Genomic DNA, 21,191 nt, shown 5'->3' on the forward strand with positions numbered 1-21,191 from the left:
AACACGATGTTAGTTAGATTAAATCTCTAAGAAGTCATTAAAATAGATCCAGGAGTTGTATGGGCATATGTATGAAACACGAAGCTTCCATGTAAATACAACCTTACTGAAACTGGGCTTTGTGCTAGAGTGAAAACTGACTTTCAATCAAGTCTGAAATGACGAATATACGGTTGCCATTTATAATTCCTGTTCAATCAGTTAGCTATTGAAAGGAAACCTGGTTACAACAGTTTAAAATTCAATCTATAGATCTTAGAACACTATGTGAGTTGGACAGAACCTTTAAGAAATCAAAATAATAGCACCTTGTTTGTGTAGGATGGTATCTGAAAAGCTTGCAAAATAAGTAAATAGAGCCTTACTCTCTGTTTGGCCGTGTTCAAACACTGAAAGCCGTCATAAAAACAGTTGTTTAGTCAAGAGGATACCGATTACATTTGTATTTCGGGGACAAAACTTGTCGTTTTTAGAAAACCCGGCATAAATATATTCAAAATTCAAGCCTGTAGAGTTCAGAACACGATGTTAGTTAGTTTATATCTCTAAGAAGTCAATAAAATAGATCCTGGAGTTGTATGGGAATATATCTGAAACGGTAGGGTCCCATGGAAATACAGCCTTACACTATCGGGGCCGTGTTCTAACAGTGAAAACTGACTTTCAAACACTTCTGAAATAACGAATATACGGTTGCCATATATAATTCCTGTTCATTCTGTTATTTAAAAGAAACCTGGTTGAACCTTTTAAAATAGATTCTATAGACCTTAGAACACCATGTGTGTTGGACAGAACCTTTAAGAAATCAAAATAATAGGACCTTCTTTTGTGTAGTAAGGTATCTGAAAAGCTGAGAAAACAAGGAAGTAGAGCCTTACTCTCTGTGGGGCCATGATCAAAAACTGAAGCCGTCATAGAAACAGCTGTTTAGTCACGAGGATACTGATTACATTTGTATTTAGGGGAAAAAACTTGGCGTTTTTAAAAAACGCCACATAAAATTCTTCAAAATACGAGCCTGTAGAGTTCAGAACACGATGTTTGTTAGATTAAATCTCTAAGAATTCAAAAAAATACATCATGGAATTGTATGAGAATATATCTGAAACGCTAGTTTTCCATGGAAATACAGCCTTACTGTGGACGGGGCCGTGTTCTAACAGTGAAAACTGACTTTCAAACAGTTCAGAAATGACGAATATACCGTTTCCATTTATAATTCTTGTTAAATCTGTTAGATATTTAAAAGAAACCCGGTTACAACACTTTCAATTTCAATCTATAGACCTTAGAACACAATGTGAGTTGGACAGAACCTTTAAGAAATCAAAATAATAGGACCTTCTTTTGTGTAGGAAGGTATCTGAAAAGCTCCGAAAACAAGTAAGTAGAACCTTACTCTCTGGGAGCTGTGTTCAAACACTGAGAGCTCTCAGAGAAACAGCTGTTTAGTCACGAGGATACCAATTATAATTGTATTTCCGGGAAAAAACCCGGCATAAAAATCTTCAAAATTAAAACCTGTAGAGTTCAGAACACGATGTTAGTTAGATTAAATCTCTAAGAAGTCAATAAAATAGATCCAGGAGTTGTATGGACATATATCTGAAACACGAAGCTTCCATGTAAATACAGCCTTACTGAAACTGGGCTTTGTGCTAGAGTGAAAACTGACTTTCAATCAAGTCTGAAATGACGAATATACGGTTGCCATTTATAATTCCTGTTCAATCAGTTAGCTATTGAAAGGAAACCTGGTTACAACAGTTTAAAATTCAATCTATAGATCTTAGAACACTATGTGAGTTGGACAGAACCTTTAAGAAATCAAAATAATAGCACCTTGTTTTGTGTAGGATGGTATCTGAAAAGCTTGGAAAATAAGTAAATAGAGCCTTACTCTCTGTTTGGCCGTGTTCAAACACTGAAAGCCGTCATAAAAACAGTTGTTTAGTCAAGAAGATACCGATTACATTTGTATTTCGGGGACAAAACTTGTCGTTTTTAGAAAACCCGGCATAAATATATTCAAAATTCAAGCCTGTAGAGTTCAGAACACGATGTTAGTTAGTTTAAATCTCTAAGAAGTCAATAAAATAGATCCTGGAGTTGTATGGGAATATATCTGAAACGGTAGGGTCCCATGGAAATACAGCCTTACACTATCGGGGCCGTGTTCTAACAGTGAAAACTGACTTTCAAACACTTCTGAAATAACGAATATACTGTTGCCATATATAATTCCTATTCATTCTGTTATTTAAAAGAAACCTGGTTGAACCGTTTAAAATAGATTCTATAGACCTTAGAACACCATGTGTGTTGGACAGAACCTTTAAGAAATCAAAATAATAGGACCTTCTTTTGTGTAGTAAGGTATCTGAAAAGCTGAGAAAACAAGGAAGTAGAGCCTTACTCTCTGTGGGGCCATGATCAAAAACTGAAGCCGTCATAGAAACAGCTGTTTAGTCACGAGGATACTGATTACATTTGTATTTAGGGGAAAAAACTTGGCGTTTTTAAAAAACGCCACATAAAATTCTTCAAAATACGAGCCTGTAGAGTTCAGAACACGATGTTTGTTAGATTAAATCTCTAAGAATTCAAAAAAATACATCATGGAATTGTATGAGAATATATCTGAAACGCTAGTTTTCCATGGAAATACAGCCTTACTGTGGACGGGGCCGTGTTCTAACAGTGAAAACTGACTTTCAAACAGTTCAGAAATGACGAATATACCGTTTCCATTTATAATTCTTGTTAAATCTGTTAGATATTTAAAAGAAACCCGGTTACAACACTTTAAATGTCAATCTATAGACCTTAGAACACAATGTGAGTTGGACAGAACCTTTAAGAAATCAAAATAATAGGACCTTCTTTTGTGTAGGAAGGTATCTGAAAAGCTCCGAAAACAAGTAAGTAGAACCTTACTCTCTGGGAGCTGTGTTCAAACACTGAGAGCTCTCAGAGAAACAGCTGTTTAGTCACGAGGATATCAATTATAATTGTATTTCCGGGAAAAAAACCGGCATAAAAATCTTCAAAATTAAAACCTGTAGAGTTCAGAACACGATGTTAGTTAGATTAAATCTCTAAGAAGTCCATAAAATAGATCCAGGAGTAGTATGGGCATATATCTGAAACATGAAGCTTCCATGCAAATACAGCCTTACTGAAACTGGGCTTTGTGCTAGAGTGAAAACTGACTTTCAATCAAGTCTGAAATGACGAATATACGGTTGCCATTTATAATTCCTGTTCAATCAGTTAGCTATTGAAAGGAAACCTGGTTACAACAGTTTAAAATTCAATTTATAGATCTTAGAACACTATGTGAGTTGGACAGAACCTTTAAGAAATCCAAATAATAGCACCTTGTTTTGTGTAGGATGGTATCTGAAAAGCTTGGAAAATAAGTAAATAGAGCCTTACTCTCGGTTTGGCCGTGTTCAAACACTGAAAGCCGTCATACAAACAGTTGTTTAGTCAAGAGGATACCGATTACATTTGTATTTCGGGGACAAAACTTTTCGTTTTTAGAAAATCCAGCATAAATATATTGAAAACTCAAGCCTGTAGAGTTCAGAACACGATGTTAGTTAGTTTATATCTCTAAGAAGTCAATAAAATAGATCCTGGAGTTGTATGGGAATATATCTGAAACGGTAGGGTCCCATGGAAATACAGCCTTACACTATCGGGGCCGTGTTCTAACAGTGAAAACTGACTTTCAAACAGTTCTGAAATAACGAATATACGGTTGCCATATATAATTCCTGTTCATTCTGTTATTTAAAAGAAACCTGGTTGAACCTTTTAAAATAGATTCTATAGACCTTAGAACACCATGTGTGTTGGACAGAACCTTTAAGAAATCAAAATAATAGGACCTTCTTTTGTGTAGTAAGGTATCTGAAAAGCTGAGAAAACAAGGAAGTAGAGCCTTACTCTCTGTGGGGCCATGATCAAAAACTGAAGCCGTCATAGAAACAGCTGTTTAGTCACGAGGATACTGATTACATTTGTATTTAGGGGAAAAAACTTGGCGTTTTTAAAAAACGCCACATAAAATTCTTCAAAATACGAGCCTGTAGAGTTCAGAACACGATGTTTGTTAGATTAAATCTCTAAGAATTCAAAAAAATAGATCATGGAATTGTATGAGAATATATCTGAAACGCTAGTTTTCCATGGAAATACAGCCTTACTGTGGACGGGGCCGTGTTCTAACAGTGAAAACTGACTTTCAAACAGTTCAGAAATGACGAATATACCGTTTCCATTTATAATTCTTGTTAAATCTGTTAGATATTTAAAAGAAACCCGGTTACAACACTTTAAATGTCAATCTATAGACCTTAGAACACAATGTGAGTTGGACAGAACCTTTAAGAAATCAAAATAATAGGACCTTCTTTTGTGTAGGAAGGTATCTGAAAAGCTCCGAAAACAAGTAAGTAGAACCTTACTCTCTGGGAGCTGTGTTCAAACACTGAGAGCTCTCAGAGAAACAGCTGTTTAGTCACGAGAATACCAATTATAATTGTATTTCCGGGAAAAAATCCGGCATAAAAATCTTCAAAATTAAAACCTGTAGAGTTCAGAACACGATGTTAGTTAGATTAAATCTCTAAGAAGTCAATAAAATAGATCCAGGAGTTGTATGGGCATATATCTGAAACACGAAGCTTCCATGTAAATACAGCCTTACTGAAACTGGGCTTTGTGCTAGAGTGAAAACTGACTTTCAATCAAGTCTGAAATGACGAATATACGGTTGCCATTTATAATTCCTGTTCAATCAGTTAGCTATTGAAAGGAAACCTGGTTACAACAGTTTAAAATTCAGTTTATAGTTCTTAGAACACTATGTGAGTAGGACAGAACCTTTAAGAAGTCCAAATAATAGCACCTTGTTTTGTGTAGGATGGTATCTGAAAAGCTTGGAAAATAAGTAAATAGAGCCTTACTCTCTGGCCTTGTTCAAACACTGAAAGCCGTCATAAAAACAGTTGTTTAGTCAAGAGGATACCGATTACATTTGTATTTCGGGGACAAAACTTTTCGTTTTTAGAAAACCTGGCATAAATATATTCAAAATTCAAGCCTGTAGAGTTCAGAACACGATGTTAGTTAGTTTAAATCTCTAAGAAGTCAATAAAATAGATCCTGGAGTTGTATGGGAATATATCTGAAACGGTAGGGTCCCATGGAAATACAGCCTTACACTATCGGGGCCGAGTTCTAACAGTGAAAACTGACTTTCAAACACTTCTAAAATAACGAATATACGGTTGCCATATATATCCTGTTCATTCTGTTATTTAAAAGAAACCTGGTTGAACCTTTTAAACTAGATTCTATAGACCTTAGAACACCATGTGTGTTGGACAGAACCTTTAAGAAATCAAAATAATAGGACCTTCTTTTGTGTAGTAAGGTATCTGAAAAGCTGAGAAAACAAGGAAGTAGAGCCTTACTCTCTGTGGGGCCATGATCAAAAACTGAAGCCGTCATAGAAACAGTTGTTTAGTCATGAGGATACTGATTACATTTGTATTTAGGGGAAAAAACTTGGCGTTTTTAAAAAACGCCACATAAAATTCTTCAAAATACGAGCCTGTAGAGTTCAGAACACGATGTTTGTTAGATTAAATCTCTAAGAATTCAAAAAAATACATCATGGAATTGTATGAGAATATATCTGAAACGCTAGTTTTCCATGGAAATACAGCCTTACTGTGGACGGGGCCGTGTTCTAACAGTGAAAACTGACTTTCAAACAGTTCAGAAATGACGAATATACCGTTTCCATTTATAATTCTTGTTAAATCTGTTAGATATTTAAAAGAAACCCGGTTACAACACTTTAAATGTCAATCTATAGACCTTAGAACACAATGGGAGTTGGACAGAACCTTTAAGAAATCAAAATAATAGGACCTTCTTTTGTGTAGGAAGGTATCTGAAAAGCTACGAAAACAAGTAAGTAGAACCTTACTCTCTGGGAGCTGTGTTCAAACACTGAGAGCTCTCAGAGAAACAGCTGTATAGTCACGAGGATACCAATTATAATTGTATTTCCGGGAAAAAACCCGGCATAAAAATCTTCAAAATTAAAACCTGTAGAGTTCAGAACACGATGGTAGTTAGATTAAATCTCTAAGAAGTCAATAAAATAGATCCAGGAGTTGTATGGGCATATATCTGAAACACGAAGCTTCCATGTAAATACAGCCTTACTGAAACTGGGCTTTGTGCTAGAGTGAAAACTGACTTTCAATCAAGTCTGAAATGACGAATATACGGTTGCCATTTATAATTCCTGTTCAATCAGTTAGCTATTGAAAGGAAACCTGGTTACAACAGTTTAAAATTCAGTTTATAGATCTTAGAACACTATGTGAGTAGGACAGAACCTTTAAGAAATCTAAATAATAGCACCTTGTTTTGTGTAGGATGGTATCTCAAAAGCTTGGAAAATAAGTAAATAGAGCCTTACTCTCTGGCCGTGTTCAAACACTGAAAGCCATCATAAAAACCGTTGTTTAGTCAAGAGGATACCGATTACATTTGTATTTCGGGGACAAAACTTGTTGTTTTTTGAAAACCTGGCATAAATATATTCAAAATTCAAGCCTGTAGAGTTCAGAACACGATGTTAGTTAGTTTAAATCTCTAAGAAGTCAATAAAATAGATCCTGGAGTTGTATGGGAATATATCTGAAACGGTAGGGTCCCATGGAAATACAGCCTTACACTATCGGGGCCGTGTTCTAACAGTGAAAACTGACTTTCAAACACTTCTGAAATAACGAATATACGGTTGCCATATATAATTCCTGTTCATTCTGTTATTTAAAAGAAACCTGGTTGAACCTTTTAAAATAGATTCTATAGACCTTAGAACACCATGTGTGTTGGACAGAACCTTTAAGAAATCAAAATAATAGGTCCTTCTTTTGTGTAGTAAGGTATCTGAAAAGCTGAGAAAACAAGGAAGTAGAGCCTTACTCTCTGTGGGGCCATGATCAAAAACTGAAGCCGTCATAGAAACAGCTGTTTAGTCACGAGGATACTGATTACATTTGTATTTAGGGGAAAAAACTTGGCGTTTTTAAAAAACGCCACATAAAATTCTTCAAAATACGAGCCTGTAGAGTTCAGAACACGATGTTTGTTAGATTAAATCTCTAAGAATTCAAAAAAATACATCATGGAATTGTATGAGAATATATCTGAAACGCTAGTTTTCCATGGAAATACAGCCTTACTGTGGACGGGGCCGTGTTCTAACAGTGAAAACTGACTTTCAAACAGTTCAGAAATGACGAATATACCGTTTCCATTTATAATTCTTGTTAAATCTGTTAGATATTTAAAAGAAACCCGGTTACAACAATTTAAATTTCAATCTATAGACCTTAGAACACAATGTAGTTGGACAGAACCTTTAAGAAATCAAAATAATAGGACCTTCTTTTGTGTAGGAAGGTATCTGAAAAGCTCCGAAAACAAGTAAGTAGAACCTTACTCTCTGGGAGCTGTGTTCAAACACTGAAAGCTCTCAGAGAAACAGCTGTTTAGTCATGAGGATACCAATTATAATTGTATTTCCGGTAAAAAACCCGACATAAAAATCTTCAAAATTAAAACCTGTAGAGTTCACAACACGATGTTAGTTAGACTAAATCTCTAAGAAGTCCATAAAATAGATCCAGGAGTTGTATGTGCATATATCTGATACACGAAGCTTCCATGTAAATACAGCCTTACTGAAACTGGGCTTTGTGCTAGAGTGAAAAATGACTTTCAATCAAGTCTGAAATGACGAATATACGGTTGCCATTTATAATTCCTGTTCAATCAGTTAGCTATTGAAAGGAAACCTGGTTACAACAGTTTAAAATTCAATCTATAGATCTTAGAACACTATGTGAGATGGACTGAACCTTTAAGAAATGAAAATAATAGCACCTTGTTTTGTGTAGGATGGTATCTGAAAAGCTTGGAAAATAAGTAAATAGAGCCTTACTCTCGGTTTGGCCGTGTTCAAACACTGAAAGCCGTCATACAAACAGTTGTTTAGTCAAGAGGATACCGATTACATTTGTATTTCGGGGACAAAACTTTTCGTTTTTAGAAAATCCAGCATAAATATATTGAAAACTCAAGCCTGTAGAGTTCAGAACACGATGTTAGTTAGTTTATATCTCTAAGAAGTCAATAAAATAGATCCTGGAGTTGTATGGGAATATATCTGAAACGGTAGGGTCCCATGGAAATACAGCCTTACACTATCGGGGCCGTGTTCTAACAGTGAAAACTGACTTTCAAACACTTCTGAAATAACGAATATACGGTTGCCATATATAATTCCTGTTCATTAAGTTATTTAAAAGAAACCTGGTTGAACCTTTTAAAATAGATTCTATAGACCTTAGAACACCATGTGTGTTGGACAGAACCTTTAAGAAATCAAAATAATAGGACCTTCTTTTGTGTAGTAAGGTATCTGAAAAGCTGAGAAAACAAGGAAGTAGAGCCTTACTCTCTGTGGGGCCATGATCAAAAACTGAAGCCGTCATAGAAACAGCTGTTTAGTCACGAGGATACTGATTACATTTGTATTTAGGGGAAAAAACTTGGCGTTTTTAAAAAACGCCACATAAAATTCTTCAAAATACGAGCCTGTAGAGTTCAGAACACGATGTTTGTTAGATTAAATCTCTAAGAATTCAAAAAAATACATCATGGAATTGTATGAGAATATATCTGAAACGCTAGTTTTCCATGGAAATACAGCCTTACTGTGGACGGGGCCGTGTTCTAACAGTGAAAACTGACTTTCAAACAGTTCAGAAATGACGAATATACCGTTTCCATTTATAATTCTTGTTAAATCTGTTAGATATTTAAAAGAAACCCGGTTACAACAATTTAAATGTCAATCTATAGACCTTAGAACACAATGTGAGTTGGACAGAACCTTTAAGAAATCAAAATAATAGGACCTTCTTTTGTGTAGGAAGGTATCTGAAAAGCTCCGAAAACAAGTAAGTAGAACCTTACTCTCTGGGAGCTGTGTTCAAACACTGAGAGCTCTCAGAGAAACAGCTGTTTAGTCACGAGGATACCAATTATAATTGTATATCCGGGAAAAAACCCGGCATAAAAATCTTCAAAATTAAAACCTGTAGAGTTCAGAACACGATGTTAGTTAGATTAAATCTCTAAGAAGTCAATAAAATAGATCCAGGAGTTGTATGGGCATATATCTGAAACACGAAGCTTCCATGTAAATACAGCCTTACTGAAACTGGGCTTTGTGCTAGAGTGAAAACTGACTTTCAATCAAGTCTGAAATGACGAATATACGGTTGCCATTTATAATTCCTGTTCAATCAGTTAGCTATTGAAAGGAAACCTGGTTACAACAGTTTAAAATTCAGTTTATAGATCTTAGAACACTATGTGAGTAGGACAGAACCTTTAAGAAGTCCAAATAATAGCACCTTGTTTTGTGTAGGATGGTATCTGAAAAGCTTGGAAAATAAGTAAATAGAGCCTTCCTTTCTGGCCGTGTTCAAACACTGAAAGCCGTCATAAAAACAGTTGTTTAGTCAAGAGGATACAGATTACATTTGTATTTCGGGGACAAAACTTGTCGTTTTTATAAAACCTGGCATAAATATATTCAAAATTCAAGCCTGTAGAGTTCAGAACACGATGTTAGTTAGTTTAAATCTCTAAGAAGTCAATAAAATAGATCCTGGAGTTGTATGGGAATATATCTGAAACGGTAGGGTCCCATGGAAATACAGCCTTACACTATCGGGGCCGAGTTCTAACAGTGAAAACTGACTTTCAAACACTTCTGAAATAACGAATATACGGTTGCCATATATATCCTGTTCATTCTGTTATTTAAAAGAAACCTGGTTGAACCTTTTAAAATAGATTCTATAGACCTTAGAACACCATGTGTGTTGGACAGAACCTTTAAGAAATCAAAATAATAGGACCTTCTTTTGTGTAGTAAGGTATTTGAAAAGCTGAGAAAACAAGGAAGTAGAGCCTTACTCTCTGTGGGGCCATGATCAAAAACTGAAGCCATCATAGAAACAGCTGTTTAGTCACGAGGATACTGATTACATTTGTATTTAGGGGAAAAAACTTGGCGTTTTTAAAAAACGCCACATAAAATTCTTCAAAATACGAGCCTGTAGAGTTCAGAACACGATGTTTGTTAGATTAAATCTCTAAGAATTCAAAAAAATACATCATGGAATTGTATGAGAATATATCTGAAACGCTAGTTTTCCATGGAAATACAGCCTTACTGTGGACGGGGCCGTGTTCTAACAGTGAAAACTGACTTTCAAACAGTTCAGAAATGACGAATATACCGTTTCCATTTATAATTCTTGTTAAATCTGTTAGATATTTAAAAGAAACCCGGTTACAACACTTTAAATGTCAATCTATAGACCTTAGAACACAATGTGAGTTGGACAGAACCTTTAAGAAATCAAAATAATAGGACCTTCTTTTGTGTAGGAAGGTATCTGAAAAGCTCCGAAAACAAGTAAGTAGAACCTTACTCTCTGGGAGCTGTGTTCAAACACTGAGAGCTCTCAGAGAAACAGCTGTTTAGTCACGAGGATACCAATTATAATTGTATTTCCGGGAAAAAACCCGGCATAAAAATCTTCAAAATTAAAACCTGTAGAGTTCAGAACACCATGTTAGTTAGATTAAATCTCTAAGAAGTCAATAAAATAGATCCAGGAGTTGTATGGGCATATATGTGAAACACGAAGCTTCCATGTAAATACAGCCTTACTGAAACTGGGCTTTGTGCTAGAGTGAAAACTGACTTTCAATCAAGTCTGAAATGACGAATATACGGTTGCCATTTATAATTCCTGTTCAATCAGTTAGCTATTGAAAGGAAACCTGGTTACAACAGTTTAAAATTCAGTTTATAGATCTTAGAACACTATGTGAGTAGGACAGAACCTTTAAGAAATCCAAATAATAGCACCTTGTTTTGTGTAGGATGGTATCTGAAAAGCTTGGAAAATAAGTAAATAGAGCCTTACTCTCTGGCCGTGTTCAAACACTGAAAGCCGTCATAAAAACAGTTGTTTAGTCAAGAGGATACCGATTACATTTGTATTTCGGGGACAAAACTTTTCGTTTTTAGAAAATCCAGCATAAATATATTCAAAACTCAAGCCTGTAGAGTTCAGAACACGATGTTAGTTAGTTTATATCTCTAAGAAGTCAATAAAATAGATCCTGGAGTTGTATGGGAATATATCTGAAACGGTAGGGTCCCATGGAAATACAGCCTTACACTATCGGGGCCGTGTTCTAACAGTGAAAACTGACTTTCAAACACTTCTGAAATAACGAATATACGGTTGCCATATATAATTCCTGTTCATTCTGTTATTTAAAAGAAACCTGGTTGAACCTTTTAAAATAGATTCTATAGACCTTAGAACACCATGTGTGTTGGACAGAACCTTTAAGAAATCAAAATAATAGGACCTTCTTTTGTGTAGTAAGGTATCTGAAAAGCTGAGAAAACAAGGAAGTAGAGCCGTACTCTCTGTGGGGCCATGATCAAAAACTGAAGCCGTCATAGAAACAGCTGTTTAGTCACGAGGATACTGATTACATTTGTATTTAGGGGGAAAAACTTGGCGGTTGTAAAAAACGCCACATAAAATTCTTCAAAATACGAGCCTGTAGAGTTCAGAACACGATGTTTGTTAGATTAAATCTCTAAGAATTCAAAAAAATACATCATGGAATTGTATGAGAATATATCTGAAACGCTAGTTTTCCATGGAAATACAGCCTTACTGTGGACGGGGCCGTGTTCTAACAGTGAAAACTGACTTTCAAACAGTTCAGAAGGGACGAATATACCGTTTCCATTTATAATTCTTGTTAAATCTGTTAGATATTTAAAAGAAACCCGGTTACAACACTTTAAATGTCAATCTATAGACCTTAGAACACAATGTGAGTTGGACAGAACCTTTAAGAAATCAAAATAATAGGACCTTCTTTTGTGTAGGAAGGTATCTGAAAAGCTCCGAAAACAAGTAAGTAGAACCTTACTCTCTGGGAGCTGTGTTCAAACACTGAGAGCTCTCAGAGAAACAGCTGTTTAGTCACGAGGATACCAATTATAATTGTATTTCCGGGAAAAAACCCGGCATAAAAATCTTCAAAATTAAAACCTGTAGAGTTCAGAACACGATGTTAGTTAGATTAAATCTCTAAGAAGTCAATAAAATAGATCCAGGAGTTGTATGGGCATATATGTGAAACACGAAGCTTCCATGTAAATACAGCCTTACTGAAACTGGGCTTTGTGCTAGAGTGAAAACTGACTTTCAATCAAGTCTGAAACGACGAATATACGGTTGCCATTTATAATTCCTGTTCAATCAGTTAGCTATTGAAAGGAAACCTGGTTACAACAGTTTAAAATTCAGTTTATAGATCTTAGAACACTATGTGAGTAGGACAGAACCTTTAAGAAATCCAAATAATAGCACCTTGTTTTGTGTAGGATGGTATCTGAAAAGCTTGGAAAATAAGTAAATAGAGCCTTACTCTCTGGCCGTGTTCAAACACTGAAAGCCGTCATAAAAACAGTTGTTTAGTCAAGAGGATACCGATTACATTTGTATTTCGGGGACAAAACTTGTCGTTTTTAGAAAACTCGGCATAAATATATTCAAAATTCAAGCCTGTAGAGTTCAGAACACGATGTTAGTTAGTTTAAATCTTTAAGAAGTCAATAAAATAGATCCTGGAGTTGTATGGGAATATATCTGAAACGGTAGGGTCCCATGGAAATACAGCCTTACACTATCGGGGCCGTGTTCTAACAGTGAAAACTGACTTTCAAACACTTCTGAAATAACGAATATACTGTTGCCATATATAATTCCTATTCATTCTGTTATTTAAAAGAAACCTGGTTGAACCTTTCAAAATAGATTCTATAGACCTTAGAACACCATGTGTGTTGGACAGAACCTTTAAGAAATCAAAATAATAGGACCTTCTTTTGTGTAGTAAGGTATCTGAAAAGCTGAGAAAACAAGGAAGTAGAGCCTTACTCTCTGTGGGGCCATGATCAAAAACTGAAGCCGTCATAGAAACAGCTGTTTAGTCACGAGGATACTGATTACATTTGTATTTAGGGGAAAAAACTTGGCGTTTTTAAAAAACGCCACATAAAATTCTTCAAAATACGAGCCTGTAGAGTTCAGAACACGATGTTTGTTAGATTAAATCTCTAAGAATTCAAAAAAATACATCATGGAATTGTATGAGAATATATCTGAAACGCTAGTTTTCCATGGAAATACAGCCTTACTGTGGACGGGGCCGTGTTCTAACAGTGAAAACTGACTTTCAAACAGTTCAGAAATGACGAATATACCGTTTCCATTTATAATTCTTGTTAAATCTGTTAGATATTTAAAAGAAACCCGGTTACAACACTTTAAATGTCAATCTATAGACCTTAGAACACAATGTGAGTTGGACAGAACCTTTAAGAAATCAAAATAATAAGACCTTCTTTTGTGTAGGAAGGTATCTGAAAAGCTCCGAAAACAAGTAAGTAGAACCTTACTCTCTGGGAGCTGTGTTCAAACACTGAGAGCTCTCAGAGAAACAGCTGTTTAGTCACGAGGATACCAATTATAATTGTATTTCCGGGAAAAAACCCGGCATAAAAATCTTCAAAATTAAAACCTGTAGAGTTCAGAACACGATGTTAGTTAGATTAAATCTCTAAGAAGTCAATAAAATAGATCCAGGAGTTGTATGTGCATATATCTGAAACACTAAGCTTCCATGTAAATACAGCCTTACTGAAACTGGGCTTTGTGCTAGAGTGAAAACTGACTTTCAATCAAGTCTGAAATGACGAATATACGGTTGCCATTTATAATTCCTGTTCAATCAGTTAGCTATTGAAAGGAAACCTGGTTACAACAGTTTAAAATTCAATTTATAGATCTTAGAACACTATGTGAGTTGGACAGAACCTTTAAGAAATCCAAATAATAGCACCTTGTTTTGTGTAGGATGGTATCTGAAAAGCTTGGAAAATAAGTAAATAGAGCCTTACTCTCTGGCCGTGTTCAAACACTGAAAGCCATCATAAAAACAGTTGTTTAGTCAAGAGGATACCGATTACATTTGTATTTCGGGGACAAAACTTGTCGTTTTTAGAAAACCCGGCATAAATATATTCAAAATTCAAGCTTGTAGAGTTCAGAAGACGATGTTAGTTAGTTTAAATCTCTAAGAAGTCAATAAAATAGATCCTGGAGTTGTATGGGAATATATCTGAAACGGTAGGGTCCCATGGAAATACAGCCTTACACTATCGGGGCCGTGTTCTAACAGTGAAAACTGACTTTCAAACACTTCTGAAATAACGAATATACTGTTGCCATATATAATTCCTATTCATTCTGTTATTTAAAAGAAACCTGGTTGAACCTTTCAAAATAGATTCTATAGACCTTAGAACACCATGTGTGTTGGACAGAACCTTTAAGAAATCAAAATAATAGGACCTTCTTTTGTGTAGTAAGGTATCTGAAAAGCTGAGAAAACAAGGAAGTAGAGCCTTACTCTCTGTGGGGCCATGATCAAAAACTGAAGCCGTCATAGAAACAGCTGTTTAGTCACGAGGATACTGATTACATTTGTATTTAGGGGAAAAAACTTGGCGTTTTTAAAAAACGCCACATAAAATTCTTCAAAATAGGAGCCTGTAGAGTTCAGAACACGATGTTTGTTAGATTAAATCTCTAAGAATTCAAAAAAATAGATCATGGAATTGTATGAGAATATATCTGAAAAGCTAGTTTTCCATGGAAATACAGCCTTACTGTGGACGGGGCCGTGTTCTAACAGTGAAAACTGACTTTCAAACAGTTCAGAAATGACGAATATACCGTTTCCATTTATAATTCTTGTTAAATCTGTTAGATATTTAAAAGAAACCCGGTTACAACACTTTAAATGTCAATCTATAGACCTTAGAACACAATGTGAGTTGGACAGAACCTTTAAGAAATCAAAATAATAGGACCTTCTTTTGTGTAGGAAGGTATCTGAAAAGCTCCGAAAACAAGTAAGTAGAACCTTACTCTCTGGGAGCTGTGTTCAAACACTGAGAGCTCTCAGAGAAACAGCTGTTTAGTCACGAGGATACCAATTATAATTGTATTTCCGGGAAAAAACCCGGCATAAAAATCTTCAAAATTAAAACCTGTAGAGTTCAGAACACGATGTTAGTTAGATTAAATCTCTAAGAAGTCAATAAAATAGATCCAGGAGTTGTATGGGCATATATCTGAAACCCGAAGCTTCCATGTAAATACAGCCTTACTGAACCTGGGCTTTGTGCTAGAGTGAAAACTGACTTTCAATCAAGTCTGAAATGACGAATATACGGTTGCCATTTATAATTCCTGTTCAATCAGTTAGCTATTGAAAGGAAACCTGGTTACAACAGTTTAAAATTCAATTTATAGATCTTAGAACACTATGTGAGTTGGACAGAACCTTTAAGAAATCCAAATAATAGCACCTTGTTTTGTGTAGGATGGTATCTGAAAAGCTTGGAAAATAAGTAAATAGAGCCTTACTCTCTGGCCGTGTTCAAACACTGAAAGCCATCATAAAAACAGTTGTTTAGTCAAGAGGATACCGATTACATTTGTATTTCGGGGACAAAACTTGTCGTTTTTAGAAAACCCGGCATAAATATATTCAAAATTCAAGCCTGTAGAGTTCAGAACACGATGTTAGTTAGTTTAAATCTCTAAGAAGTCAATAAAATAGATCCTGGAGTTGTATGGGAATATATCTGAAACGGTAGGGTCCCATGGAAATACAGCCTTACACTATCGGGGCCGTGTTCTAACAGTGAAAACTGACTTTCAAACACTTCTGAAATAACGAATATACTGTTGCCATATATAAATCCTATTCATTCTGTTATTTAAAAGAAACCTGGTTGAACCTTTCAAAATAGATTCTATAGACCTTAGAACACCATGTGTGTTGGACAGAACCTTTAAGAAATCAAAATAATAGGACCTTCTTTTGTGTAGTAAGGTATCTGAAAAGCTGAGAAAACAAGGAAGTAGAGCCTTACTCTCTGTGGGGCCATGATCAAAAACTGAAGCCGTCATAGAAACAGCTGTTTAGTCACGAGGATACTGATTACATTTGTATTTAGGGGAAAAAACTTGGCGTTTTTAAAAAACGCCACATAAAATTCTTCAAAATACGAGCCTGTAGAGTTCAGAACACGATGTTTGTTAGATTAAATCTCTAAGAATTCAAAAAAATACATCATGGAATTGTATGAGAATATATCTGAAAAGCTAGTTTTCCATGGAAATACAGCCTTACTGTGGACGGGGCCGTGTTCTAACAGTGAAAACTGACTTTCAAACAGTTCAGAAATGACGAATATACCGTTTCCATTTATAATTCTTGTTAAATCTGTTAGATATTTAAAAGAAACCCGGTTACAACACTTTAAATGTCAATCTATAGACCTTAGAACACAATGTGAGTTGGACAGAACCTTTAAGAAATCAAAATAATAGGACCTTCTTTTGTGTAGGAAGGTATCTGAAAAGCTCCGAAAACAAGTAAGTAGAACCTTACTCTCTGGGAGCTGTGTTCAAACACTGAGAGCTCTCAGAGAAACAGCTGTTTAGTCACGAGGATACCAATTATAATTGTATTTCCGGGAAAAAACCCGGCATAAAGATCTTCAAAATTAAAACCTGTAGAGTTCAGAACACGATGTTAGTTAGATTAAATCTCTAAGAAGTCAATAAAATAGATCCAGGAGTTGTATGGGCATATATCTGAAACACGAAGCTTCCATGTAAATACAGCCTTACTGAACCTGGGCTTTGTGCTAGAGTGAAAACTGACTTTCAATCAAGTCTGAAATGACGAATATACGGTTGCCATTTATAATTCCTGTTCAATCAGTTAGCTATTGAAAGGAAACCTGGTTACAACAGTTTAAAATTCAATCTATAGATCTTAGAACACTATGTGAGTTGGACAGAACCTTTAAGAAATCAAAATAATAGCACCATGTTTTGTGTAGGATGGTATCTGAAAAGCTTGGAAAATAAGTAAATAGAGCCTTACTCTCTGGCCGTGTTCAAACACTGAAAGCCATCATAAAAACAGTTGTTTAGTCAAGAGGATAAAGATTATATTTGTATTTCGGGGACAAAACTTGTCGTTTTTAGAAAACTCGGCATAAATATATTCAAAATTCAAGCCTGTAGAGTTCAGAACACGATGTTAGTTAGTTTAAATCTTTAAGAAGTCAATAAAATAGATCCTGGAGTTGTATGGGAATATATCTGAAACGGTAGGGTCCCATGGAAATACAGCCTTACACTATCGGGGCCGTGTTCTAACAGTGAAAACTGACTTTCAAACACTTCTGAAATAACGAATATACTGTTGCCATATATAATTCCTATTCATTCTGTTATTTAAAAGAAACCTGGTTGAACCTTTCAAAATAGATTCTATAGACCTTAGAACACCATGTGTGTTGGACAGAACCTTTAAGAAATCAAAATAATAGGACCTTCTTTTGTGTAGTAAGGTATCTGAAAAGCTGAGAAAACAAGGAAGTAGAGCCTTACTCTCTGTGGGGCCATGATCAAAAACTGAAGCCGTCATAGAAACAGCTGTTTAGTCACGAGGATACTGATTACATTTGTATTTAGGGGAAAAAACTTGGCGTTTTTAAAAAACGCCACATAAAATTCTTCAAAATACGAGCCTGTAGAGTTCAGAACACGATGTTTGTTAGATTAAATCTCTAAGAATTCAAAAAAATACATCATGGAATTGTATGAGAATATATCTGAAACGCTAGTTTTCCATGGAAATACAGCCTTACTGTGGACGGGGCCGTGTTCTAACAGTGAAAACCGACTTTCAAACAGTTCAGAAATGACGAATATACCGTTTCCATTTATAATTCTTGTTAAATCTGTTAGATATTTAAAAGAAACCCGGTTACAACACTTTAAATGTCAATCTATAGACCTTAGAACACAATGTGAGTTGGACAGAACCTTTAAGAAATCAAAATAATAGGACCTTCTTTTGTGTAGGAAGGTATCTGAAAAGCTCCGAAAACAAGTAAGTAGAACCTTACTCTCTGGGAGCTGTGTTCAAACACTGAGAGCTCTCAGAGAAACAGCTGTTTAGTCACGAGGATACCAATTATAATTGTATTTCCGGGAAAAAACCCGGCATAAAAATCTTCAAAATTAAAACCTGTAGAGTTCAGAACACGATGTTAGTTAGATTAAATCTCTAAGAAGTCAATAAAATAGATCCAGGAGTTGTATGGGCATATATCTGAAACACGAAGCTTCCATGTAAATACAGCCTTACTGAAACTGGGCTTTGTGCTAGAGTGAAAACTGACTTTCAATCAAGTCTGAAATCACGAATATACGGTTGCCATTTATAATTCCTGTTCAATCAGTTAGCTATTGAAAGGAAACCTGGTTACAACAGTTTAAAATTCAATTTATAGATCTTAGAACACTATGTGAGTTGGACAGAACCTTTAAGAAATCCAAATAATAGCACCTTGTTTTGTGCAGGATGGTATCTGAAAAGCTTGGAAAATAAGTAAATAGAGCCTTACTCTCTGGCCGTGTTCAAACATTGAAAGCCGTCATAAAAACAGTTGTTTAGTCAAGAGGATACCGATTACATTTGTATTTCGGGGACAAAACTTGTCGTTTTTAGAAAACCCGGCATAAATATATTCAAAATTCAAGCCTGTAGAGTTCAGAACACGATGTTAGTTAGTTTAAATCTCTAAGAAGTCAATAAAATAGATCCTGGAGTTGTATGGGAATATATCTGAAACGGTAGGGTCCCATGGAAATACAGCCTTACACTATCGGGGCCGTGTTCTAACAGTGAAAACTGACTTTCAAACACTTCTGAAATAACGAATATACTGTTGCCATATATAATTCCTGTTCATTCTGTTATTTAAAAGAAACCTGTTTACAACCCTTTAAAATAGATTCTATAGACCTTAGAACACCATGTGTGTTGGACAGAACCTTTAAGAAATCAAAATAATAGGACCTACTTTTGTGTGGTAAGGTATCTGAAAAGCTGAGAAAACAAGGAAGTAGAGCCTTACTCTCTGTGGGGCCATGATCAAAAACTGAAGCCGTCATAGAAACAGCTGTTTAGTCACGAGGATACTGATTACATTTGTATTTAGGGGAAAAAACTTGGCGTTTTTAAAAAACGCCACATAAAATTCTTCAAAATACGAGCCTGTAGAGTTCAGAACACGATGTTTGTTAGATTAAATCTCTAAGAATTCAAAAAAATAGATCATGGAATTGTATGAGAATATATCTGAAAAGCTAGTTTTCCATGGAAATACAGCCTTACTGTGGACGGGGCCGTGTTCTAACAGTGAAAACTGACTTTCAAACAGTTCAGAAATGACGAATATACCGTTTCCATTTATAATTCTTGTTAAATCTGTTAGATATTTAAAAGAAACCCGGTTACAACACTTTAAATGTCAATCTATAGACCTTAGAACACAATGTGAGTTGGACAGAACCTTTAAGAAATCAAAATAATAGGACCTTCTTTTGTGTAGGAAGGTATCTGAAAAGCTCCGAAAACAAGTAAGTAGAACCTTACTCTCTGGGAGCTGTGTTCAAACACTGAGAGCTCTCAGAGAAACAGCTGTTTAGTCACGAGGATACCAATTATAATTGTATTTCCGGGAAAAAACCCGGCATAAAAATCTTCAAAATTAAAACCTGTAGAGTTCAGAACACGATGTTAGTTAGATTAAATCTCTAAGAAGTCAATAAAATAGATCCAGGAGTTGTATGGGCATATATCTGAAACACGAAGCTTCCATGTAAATACAGCCTTACTGAAACTGGGCTTTGTGCTAGAGTGAAAACTGACTTTCAATCAAGTCTGAAATCACGAATATACGGTTGCCATTTATAATTCCTGTTCAATCAGTTAGCTATTGAAAGGAAACCTGGTTACAACAGTTTAAAATTCAATCTATAGATCTTAGAACACTATGTGAGTTGGACAGAACCTTTAAGAAATCCAAATAATAGCACCTTGTTTTGTGTAGGATGGTATCTGAAAAGCTTGGAAAATAAGTAAATAGAGCCTTACTCTCTGGCCGTGTTCAAACACTGAAAGCCATCATAAAAACAGTTGTTTAGTCAAGAGGATACCGATTATATTTGTATTTCGGGGACAAAACTTGTCGTTTTTAGAAAACTCGGCATAAATATATTCAAAATTCAAGCCTGTAGAGTTCAGAACACGATGTTAGTTAGTTTAAATCTTTAAGAAGTCAATAAAATAGATCCTGGAGTTGTATGGGAATATATCTGAAACGGTAGGGTCCCATGGAAATACAGCCTTACACTATCGGGGCCGTGTTCTAACAGTGAAAACTGACTTTCAAACACTTCTGAAATAACGAATATACTGTTGCCATATATAATTCCTATTCATTCTGTTATTTAAAAGAAACCTGGTTGAACCTTTCAAAATAGATTCTATAGACCTTAGAACACCATGTGTGTTGGACAGAACCTTTAAGAAATCAAAATAATAGGACCTTCTTTTGTGTAGTAAGGTATCTGAAAAGCTGAGAAAACAAGGAAGTAGAGCCTTACTCTCTGTGGGGCCATGATCAAAAACTGAAGCCGTCATAGAAACAGCTGTTTAGTCACGAGGATACTGATTACATTTGTATTTAGGGGAAAAAACTTGGCGTTTTTAAAAAACGCCACATAAAATTCTTCAAAATACGAGCCTGTAGAGTTCAGAACACGATGTTTGTTAGATTAAATCTCTAAGAATTCAAAAAAATACATCATGGAATTGTATGAGAATATATCTGAAACGCTAGTTTTCCATGGAAATACAGCCTTACTGTGGACGGGGCCGTGTTCTAACAGTGAAAACCGACTTTCAAACAGTTCAGAAATGACGAATATACCGTTTCCATTTATAATTCTTGTTAAATCTGTTAG

Source organism: Myotis yumanensis, unplaced genomic scaffold (assembly GCF_028538775.1).
Source record: "Myotis yumanensis isolate MYYU_CA2020_CCGP unplaced genomic scaffold, mMyoYum1.0.hap1 SCAF_6, whole genome shotgun sequence".
Classification (NCBI taxonomy): domain Eukaryota; kingdom Metazoa; phylum Chordata; class Mammalia; order Chiroptera; family Vespertilionidae; genus Myotis; species Myotis yumanensis.